Here is a 10,080-nt window from a genome sequence, read left to right on the forward strand (position 1 = left end):
GGAGAGCTCCCTGCCCGTTCGGCGGGCGTGCGGGCCGGCTGATAAAGCTGTCTCGAAGGCTGCGTGTGACAGAGCTGCAGCCGGCCATGCTGGATTGACTCCTGTTAACTCGCATTGATTTTCTGCAAGGACCAGAGGTGTTGGAAGTGCAAGGCAAGCTAATTAAATTCCCATCATTAAAGAGCCTTATGCAGCCAGTTCCACCCTGTCAAATCCCAGCGCTGGCAAGCAGCCGGTGATGGGGGCTTGCAATTTGGCCAAGCAGAAGGGGGGAAAAAAAGGGGGGGGGGGTTAACCCTTCTGCTGCCTAATTGCACAAACACCCTGCAGGGAAGCTGTGCGGGGTCCTCATGCCCTGAGCGAGTCTGCAAGCATGTCCCAGTGACCTGAACGCATCACTGGAGCGGGGTCCTAATCCTCGTGGCCTGACCAGACTGCGCTGCTGGTGCAGGATCAGGCGGGGAACGCAGGGGCAGGATGCGACTGGCTGGAGCTGTGCCAGCACATTTCACCCCAGGATAACCGGAGGCGCGCTGGGCAGGGCAATGCAGGCTTGTGCTGCTTGAGGGCCATTTCTGGAGCCAGAAAGGGGCCTGGCGGTGAGGGAGAGTCCTAGGAAAGGTGAAACGCGTCTCGTTTGCAAACGCCGTGGATTGTGCTCAAGCTTCCCATGCTGGCAAGGGCCTGGCCAGGGACAGCTCAGCGCCAGAGGGAATATTTCAGCGAGTTCAATGCGAAGTCAAGGGGCTCAGAATGGAAACTCTCCGGCACCCCCAGGATGAACAGCAGCCCCCGCTCGGGGAGCCCTTGCTGTTTGATCGCAAGCCGCCGGAGATTGGAGGCTGTCCTCTATAGCCCCAGCTCCCGGAGTCCCGTGATCACGTGAAAATCTCAGCCTTAAACAAATGAGCTCCTAGCCCGCCTGAGAGCAGAGGCGGGTGGGACGCGGGGCCCCTCTGCAGTCTCCGAAGCCAGGGGAAACCCCCGACGTATTGTTTTGCAAAGTTTTTGAGCCAAGTCGAGGGATTTTCTGAGGCCTGCCCCACTGCTCGGGACCCCTCGGAGTGGGTGCAACGGCTCGGATAACCGCACTCATCCTGTCTGCGCCGCAGAGCGGGCACGAGTCTGCCAGTTCAGGAAGGCGTCTACTTTGTAACTGCTCGCTTGCAGCCCTGGGAGAGCTGCAGCCCCTCGGGGAGCTGGAGCCCACGCAGAGCCCTGCGCCCATGCATGAGAGCGGCCTTGCTGGCGGGGCGATGCTGCGAGGCGAAAGGGAAGAAGTAAGCCCCGGCGACCCCCCCAGACCGAGCGAACAAAGCTCCGTCGCCTTCCTTCGGCCGGGCACTGGCACACAGCGCTTCCTGCTCAGAGATGTCACCCTGGCGGGCAGGCGGACGCAGCTGCCAGGAGCGATAAGGCGGGCGAGCTGTTGGGCACGTCTCTTATCTCCGCCGCGCATTCCAGCCTGAATTACCGAGCTGGGGACCGAGTCGGGAGCAGGAGTGGAGGGGAGCGCTTTGGAGTCCAATAAAACAGCAAGGGAGCGGCGCGCGGGCACGGTCTGCGGCCCAGCTCCCAGGATTAGCCGCCGGCTGGATTCAGACGCCGAGATTAGCGTGCCAGGCGTGCGGTGGGGAATCTGGCACCTCCTCACTGCACGGTGCTGCTTCCCAGGCCTGCCGAGCTTGGGTGCGGGGGGTGATGTCAGCTGGCTCTCCCTGCACAGGGCTGCTGGTATGGATGGAGAAAGAGGAATCCGGTGGTGCTTGGGGAGGGCGATGAGACCCGGAGGCAGGGTTGTAGGTGGCCACGGTGTTGTCAGCTCCCCTTCTGCGGGTGCTGGCCAGGTCACCCGCTAGCTTGAGGTTGCAATGAACCCCTCAGGAGGTCGCATCCAGCCCAAGCAGGTCCAGCCCCAACTCCAGCATCCCAGCCGAGGCTTTGTCTACCTGGGTCTTCAAAACCTCCAAGGATGGAGACTGCACCACCGCTCTGGGGAGCCTGTTTAAATGACAGGCAACAAGCAGGACCGTATTCTCCTGTGCTTCCAAAGCACATCCTATCCCCAAGGACTTGCAGCATGGGATGGTCCCAATCCCCGCTGCCTTTCTTCGGGCAGGACAGCCGTGGGCTTCAGCGAGAGCTGCGCCTCCGTGGGAAGCGGAGGAGCCGGCCCATTCCCCCCGCAGCAGAATGCAACCGCCTCCGGACTAGCGCGCGGCCCGTGTTCAACAGCACGAGGCGAGGGCACCCCATGGCCGGGGGAAGAGGCGGCGGAGAGTCCTGGGCCTCCCTGAGGCTGCGGAGAGGCTGGGGAAGAGATCCTATCGGAGGCTTATCTGAGGCCATTGCTTTCACTGGGGCAAGGAGAGGAAGAGCTGCTCATCCACAGTGGTTTGCAAGCTAATGCAACCTCCCGGAGGATGTCAGCCAGCTGGGGCATCTCCCCCCTACCCTTGGGACTGCCCTGTGGAGCAGAGGGGCTGCTCTGAGCCTGCCCTGCTGTGGCCTGTGCTGCCCAAGGGACTGGAGAGGGCTGCCAAGGGCTCCATCCCCCCCGCCGCCCTGCCCCAGGCTTTGACTCACAGTCATTGAATGGCAATAAACTCCAATTAGCTGCCATTGTCTTAAAAAAATACTCTTTTGATATCCTCCAGGTGGGCTCCAGCCTCTGTAGGATCTCAGGAAGAAAGGCAGAAGAAGACAAACCCAAGGTCTGGCAAGGTGCTTTGGGTGAATCTGATTTCTTTTATTAGACCATCTCAAAGAGTTGGAAGCCAAGGTCTGCTTCTGCTGCCCAGGCAAAAGGAACAACCAGGAAAGGGAAAGAGAAGTGGGGGGAGAAAAGGCTGGAGCAGAACATCCTTCACCCCATAACAGGCCAGGAGAAAGGGCGGCTCAGCCTGGCAGAGCCTGGTGCCACGTCCCCCCGCCGATGGGCAGCCTGGTGCCTCCTGCAAACGTGTGACCTCTCTTTGTGCTCTGGGAGCAGAGGAGAAGCCGGGCCCGTGCTCAGGTGCACCCCAGGGGAGTGGGGGCAGCAGCCTGGCCTGGTTTTGTGCGGGGCTTTGCGGAGAACGTGGGTGGTGCCACAGCTCCTGGCACAGTGCAACCCGTGCTGAGCAACCCCAGCAGCAGCTCAGGCATCTTGGAGGCACCGGGGCTGCAAGGATCCCGTGGGACGCCTGGAGCTCCTGCCTTCCCTCTGCTCCAAGCGTGGCCCGGCCACCACACGGCTTCTCACGCGAGCTGCAAGCGCATGGTCAGGGCCGCTGCGGGGTGGCAGGAATGTCTCGGGGCAGCAAGCTGTGAAGTAGGAGTGGAGTCAGGGTGGTCCCAGGGCATTTCAGCCCTGTAGCTGGCCTCTGCTTGCAGGTTTGCAGGGGGAGAGGGTCTGCAGCAAGGTCCCTGGCGGCTGCCGGGCCAGCCCAGGGGCAGGAGAGAGGAAAGGCGGCTCTGTTGTCTTTGCCCTGCCCCTGGTGTCAGGCAGGCAGGCGTGTGCACAGGTCCCTGTACGTGCGCGGGCTTTGCCTGCAGCCAGGGGAGCAAACAGCTGTCTCTAGAGAAGCAAAGCGCATTTGCATGAGCTCTGTCCAGGAAATCAGCCTTAATTAGCCAGAAACCCTTCCTAGGGGTGATGTGAGCACCGCCTGCCCGGGGTGATGTGGCTGCAGGGATAGGCGGGGGCAGCATCAGACCCCTGAGACCCAGCCTGGCGCTCGGCTGGCCACGGCCCTGCCTGCCGGCAGGGTGGAGCAATCCTGGGCAGGGCAGGCGGCACGCATCTGTGCACACAGACACGAGCTCCTCCGCCTCCCCCAGGTGCAGGCAGCCTTACATGTAGCTGAGACCCCGGGTCAGACAACCCCCCCCCAAACACGCTCCAGGGCACGCGGGCACGCTGTGCAGGGGGCTTGGGTCACGGAGAGCTGAGCTGCCCACCTGGGTCAGGTATCATGTGCGATTTGCTCAACCTTCCTCCCTCCCTCCCCAACATGGCATTCACGCGCGTGTGCCAGATAGCAGGCATGACTCACCCATGTGTGCCAGAGATCAGGCCCGAGTCGCGTGTCTCACCGGTCGTTTCCCTTGAGGTTTCAAAGCGTCGGTTAAGCATCGCCCCTATCTCGCGGCTGCATCTCTCCGGCTTCTGCCCTGGGCCACAGCTCCCTCCATCTGGGAGGGGTGGGGGGGACAGGATGACCCTGGTTCCCACAGTAACACCCCCAGGCACAGCTCCCCCAGGTCTGGTCCCAGCTCCCCCAGGTGTGCGTGCACCTTGCACGGTGATTGCATTTGCAGCCCCCGGGTGTGCAAGGCCTGGCTGCAAAAGGCCCCGTCCTGCGGCTGCTCAGCCCCCCTCTGGGAGAAGGCGTGGGGGTCAATGAGCCTCTGCGCACCACCCTTCCCCCCGGAGCTGTCGGGGTGCCTGGAGGGGTCCCGAAACAAGGCACCACGTCCCCCGTGCAAAGCCAGGGCATCCCCCTGCTAGGCCTGGCTCTTGCGGCACGGCCCGCGGGGCATGGGTGCACGGTGGCTTCCCTCTCCATGCCACCGACCCAGCCAGGCTGGCCTTGAACCTCCCCACCCCTCCCAGGGTGGAGGTGGCATCCCTGCTCCCCCCGGGCACGGGAAGGGGGCAGGGGGGGAGCAGGGACGGCTTCTTTAAGACCAAACAAGCCTGCGAGCGGGTACGGCACTGACATAACATGTGCACTTAATCCCCAGAGCTCAGCTGTTGCACACGGAGGCATCAATCATGTGTCGGGGTGACTGACAGAAACTCATTAGAGCCCTTTCTAGCCTGTCTCCCACTGCCACTTTCCCAGCGCCGGTCCCCGCGCGGCTGTGGGAACGGGGGGACAGCGGGAGCAGCGCGTCCGCCCGTGCCCGTGGGCTCCGCCAGGCTGTGCCGTGGGCTGCTCCGGCGCCCCTTGGCATGAGCGCTGCCTTATCGGCGGGCCCCTGGCCGCCCGCCCGCCCTAATCTCCTTCCTTTCCCACCGTGGCGAAACAAAGCTGCGGAGAATGCAGAAGTGGGAGAGCCGCCCCGCACCCCGCGCTGCCGCAGCAGACTATTTCCAGCCTTATCTGCAGGCTGCCCGGGGCTGTGAACAAGGCCCGCTGGCCAGCAGCCATCGCATGTGACCGCTCAGGTGCTCCGGTTCTCAGGCGAGCCGGGGGCCTCCGAGAAGTGACAGGCTGCGTGCCGGAGGCCTCTCTCCGCTGGTTTATTCCCCAGACCTGATTTGGGAGAGGCGTCGGGCTCCTTTGACCATTGCTCCCTTCTCCAGCCTCTGCCGGCCTGCAAGCCAGGGAGCAAAGTGGCTCCGCTACCCCCTGAATGACCAAGGAAGGGGTGGCAGTGGCCACTTTGGGGGACAGAGCCCCAGCAAACTCGTCTCAGAGCTTTCTGCTGCTGCTATCTGCCAGCCCCTCTGTGCACGTGTGTGCAGAACCTCCCGAGGTCCTTCCAACCCTCATTTTTTAATGATTTTATCCCCCCCAGGCACCGAGAGAGGCAGGGCAGGGCACGCTAGAGGCATGTGGTTCACCTCCAGGCTGGCTGTAGGGCCTGGGAGCTGTGGGGTCCGTGGCAGCTCCACTGTGGGGAGTGAAGAGGCTCTGGATGGAGGGGAGAGATGGATAACTGCGTCTTTACATGTGAAGCAAACCTCCCCCCTCCCTTCAGGAGAAGAAAAGAAACCAAAGCCCACGCCTGCCCGGATGCACCCAGGGCTCTGCCCCAGGACCTGGGCTCCGTGGCGCTGCTGACGGGACCAAGCAGGGAGCTGCTGCGGCACCAGGAAAGGGTTAAGGCAAAGAAGTTTGCTCACTCTAGGCGATGATTTAAACCAGACAGAAAGCTTCTGTCATCCATCACATTAACAGCCAGATCATTGTGTTTTAAAGTGTCTGTAATTGCAGCAATACAGAGACCGGGGGAAAGATAAAGAGCTGGGAAGATACAAATGCAAACTGAGGCCAGCACCGCCGGACCCCCACCCCGCTTCTGCAAGGGTGCAGCGGAGAAGGCCGATCTGATGGGGGAAGCTGGAGGTCGCCCCACGCCAGCCCTGCCTGCTGGAGCAGACGCCGGCCCTGGCACCCTGGGCGCCCGGTTACTGCGTCTGAGCAGGGGCAGGGAGGGGAGAACAGGTCCCACCTGCTCTGTCTCAGGTGAGCACTGGTCTCCCCTCCCTGCACATGCGGGCTGGGATGCCAGCCCTCTCCCCACCGTCCCCACACTGCCCTTGGGACTGGTGATGAGCTGAGCCCGCCATTGCCCCTGTGTGTAGGCCGTGCCCCCCTTGCTCCTTTACAGGGAGGGAAACCGAGGCACAGAACTTGCCCCAGGTCAGGCCCGAAGCCTGCAGCCGCACCCAGGTGCCCGTCTCCCTGCTCTTTCACTCGGCTGTTTGAAGCCTCAGAAACCGCCTGGTCCACATCATCGTGGAGAGCCGGCCGCTCCCTTTGCCCAGGCTGGGAGGGAGCAGAAGAAAGCTGGGCTCCTCCGCCCCGCTGCCCTTGACCTTGATGGAGAAATTTGCCTCTAATTTTTATTGCAAATACAGACACCGAGACCCCCTCTGCTCCCCCCACCCCGGCTGCTGGAGCAGGCCAAGACTCGCACATTTCCAACGGCATCTTCTTTGCACAAAATGCTACCTTTATCTCACAGATGCCTTCCCGCTGATTTCCTCGTTATCCCTGGCTTAGCACTAAGTGGTACTTCTCTTCTTCTCCTCTCTCTCTGAAGCGTGAAACCCCCAAGAGGGTGGGGGGGACGTGCGAGGGTGCCGGTAGCGTGCTAACCCTTGCACGGAGCCGTGTTCCCCGCGTCCCGCCCGTGCAGCCGCCCGGGCCGCGGCGGCGCGCGCGGGGCTGCGAACGATTAGCATTCGCACGAAGCCCGCCGAACGAAAGAAGCCAACACAAATGTTTATTTTCACAGTAGTAAATTATGACTTCAATAGACTGAAATTACAGTCCGTGTGCGTGGAATAGAAATGAAACAGCCCCTGCCGCCCAAACGCCCGCCTCGGGGGAGGACCTGTCCGCCAGCCCGGGGCAGCGTGCCGTGCGGCCTCGCCGGGCCGCTTCTAGGCGCCCCTTGACACAGCCGGGAAAGGCGCTGGCCAGAGACGCGCGCGAGGGCTGCACTTTGCACTTGACAGGGCTCATTGTGGCTCCCTGGATCTGTCAATAAGTGGCCGTCTGCGCGGGGCGATGCGTGCACGCGTGGGCATCAGTCGACCCCTCTGGGGAGCAGATACGGCCTCGTGCTCTCTCGCATGCACGCAGGCCCCCATATGCTATGGGGCACAAAAGCCAGCGGTCCCTTCTGCCCGGGCACCGTCCTCACTCCTGCAAGTAGCCCGGTGGAGCTGCTCACGAAAGCAAAGCCCTGATGTCTCCAAGCCCCGTTCCCGCCGCCGCGATCAGGAGATGAGCAAGAGGAGAGCCGGGCAGGATCAAGGCCGGCCGACGGTGAGCGCATCAGGGCTTTCTCCACGCCACTTTTCGGAGTGCCATTGGTGCAATCCTGCTGAGCTTGCTTCGGGCCCGCGGGTCTGCCAGCCCTGCTCCCTTCCCCCGTCCCTACTGTCCTGCAAAGCTCCAGCAACCAGAGAGCAGCGTGGCTGTGCTGGCCCCCACGTGCTACCCCCCGAACGACCGAGAAACCAGTGTCTGAGCCCTTCCTGCCAGGACGGCCCTGGAGGCCCCGTGCCTGTATGGACGGGGCTTCGCCCCGCGGCCTCTCCAGGTCGTGCCCCGATATGCAACGAGAGAAACCGCCTCTCTTTAATGAAGTGCTTTGGTGCTGTCTTCTAACAAGCGTGGCTTATCGGTGCTCGTATCACCTGGGTTTCGGGGCCAGATGGGGAAACGACCATGGAAACATTTAACCTAAGGCTGCTGCCTCCACCCCCTGCCTGGAGCCGACGCAAGCCCCCGGCAAGGTCATGCACCGTTTGAGACCCGTCCAGAGCCAGCTGGGGAACATCTGCCCGACAGGCCTTTTGACTGATGTACGGGCAACTTCGGCTGTCCAAGCCCGCGCGCCGACCAGATCGGCGTTATAATCCTCCTTCCCCGGGGTGGCCTGAACAAATCCGTCGTGATGCCCGGACCTGAGTCGGGCGCGCTATCTCCCCTGGGGAGGAAACGCCTGATAACTCGTGAGCGGCAGCGCCAGGAATGAGTTGTTTGCCTCCTCTCCTGCAAAGATAAATGTCATATCAGAGCCGAGCCATCATCTCGGCGTCCAGGCATTCACTTCCTGCACGGCGGTCCCTACCGGGCGGCCTCGGCCCGAGCGACGCGGGCTTCGCCGAGGTCTGCAGACAAAGGCTTCGTTTCTGCCCTTCCGAGGCCGGCGCGCTCGTGAAGTGTCACGTCTTGGGGGCTCTCGGCAGTCATGGCGGGGGGTTAAAGAGCCCCCTCCAGATGCAAGGGGCTCAGGCCTGCAACTCCCTCTCCCAGGAGCGGTCCTGGCCGCCCCCGTGGCGCCGCTCCCCTTCATGGGGGGATTCGCGCAGCAACGGGAGAGGCCACGCCAAAGGAGCCGCCGTGTCAGGCCGACGCTTGGCACGCAACGCTTGCTGGGGAGGGTGAACCGAGCTGCTCTGGGCCACGTGGCTGGGGGCAGAGCCCGGCTGGTGCGTGGGGAACCAGCCTCCAAGGGCACCCCCCGCCCCCCGCAGCATTTGCATGGCCCAGCCGGGCTGCTTGCTATGCAAAGGAGCCCGTCCAGGCCCCAGACCTGTTTGCAAGCGTGGCGGGCAGGTGTGTGTGGGCGCCTTTTTCCTATGCTCGCGTCCGCCTTTGTCGATTGAAGGGGCAGACCCTCGTGCTTCCCCCGTGGCCCAGCCACGAGGCAGGTGGAGCTGCGCGGCTCTCACGGAGGGGGCGGACGCAAGGTGGGCGGTGAGGGCCGTGCCCATGGAGGGATCAGAGGTGGGCGGTGAGGGCCAGGCTGGTGCCCACCGTGCCCATGGAGGGATAAGTCTCTCCTGGAGGCGCCAGGATCCGGATAGGCCAACAGCTCGTGAGCCCCCGCTCCCCTCTCATCAGAGTCCTGCAAGCCTCAGCATTGCCCTGCCTCTGCCCCCACTGGGCTGGGCCGGTGGCAGCCCTTCCTGCCCCGGGGCAATGACAAGCCTTGCAGCACATCACAGTCTTGGGCACCAACGACCACGACCCCCATCACGGAGCGGGTACGTCGCAGCCTGGGGCACCAAAGGTGCCCGACCCATCACGGAGCAGGGGGCAAAAGGCTTCCTGATTGCCTTCCTCTCTGCTCCTGGGCTGGGAGATATTGCAACCGGGGTGCAGGCCGGGTGGGCCCAGGGGGTGCAGGGAGGGGAGCGAGGGGCTCCCACGCCAAGAGCCGGAGCCGAACCAGGGGCAAAAGGGGTGGGGTGGGGAGGGCAAAGGTGTCTCTGAAAAGTGCTGCCAGATGAGGATCTTTGAGTAGACGCCGTATTTTTTACCAGTCCAACTAAATAGTTGGAAAAACGATTCTTTCCAATGAAGCAGTTGGATTTTTTAAAATTTTATTTCGCAACAAAACAGTTGGGAAAATGGTCCTTTACAACTAAATAGTTGGGAAAACGTTGGGGTTTTTTTTGCAATGAAATAGTTGGGCAAATGTTTTTTTTTTGCACCTAACCAGTTGGAAAGATGGTTGTTTGCAACGAGATAGTTGGGAACACGGTTCTTTGCACCTAAACGGTTGGGAAAAAAAGGGTTTTTTTGCAATGAAATAGCTGGAAAAAGGTGGGTTTTTTTCACCTAAGCCGTTGGGAAAACGGTTTACTGCAATGAAATAGTTGGGAGCAGGGTTCTGTGCACCTAAACCGTCGGGACAATGTGTTTTGCTGTGAAGCAGTTGGGAAAATGGGGGTTTTGCACCGAAACAGTTTGGGACACGGGTTTCGCAGGGGAGGAGTTGGGAGCGGTTGGAAGAGCGGGTGCGGGCCGGGGAGCGGCGGGGAAGCTGGTTTTGCGCAGCGGCCTGCGTGGGAGCGCGGGTCGGCCGCGGCCGCGCGGGGCCGGGGGAGCGGGCGCGGTGGCG

The 10,080-nt window shown here is 62.3% G+C and overlaps 1 protein-coding gene across 5 annotated transcripts in view; it reads left to right on the forward strand.

The window, feature by feature from the left end:
* The window catches only part of CBFA2T3 (CBFA2/RUNX1 translocation partner 3), a 67,983-nt gene that overhangs the window by 5,453 nt on the left and 52,450 nt on the right, over positions 1-10,080 (forward strand). The gene's annotated exons all lie outside the window — the stretch shown is intronic.

Source organism: Gavialis gangeticus, unplaced genomic scaffold (genome assembly GCF_001723915.1).
Source record: "Gavialis gangeticus isolate Ggan-Ray unplaced genomic scaffold, GavGan_comp1, whole genome shotgun sequence".
Lineage (NCBI taxonomy): Eukaryota > Metazoa > Chordata > Crocodylia > Gavialidae > Gavialis > Gavialis gangeticus.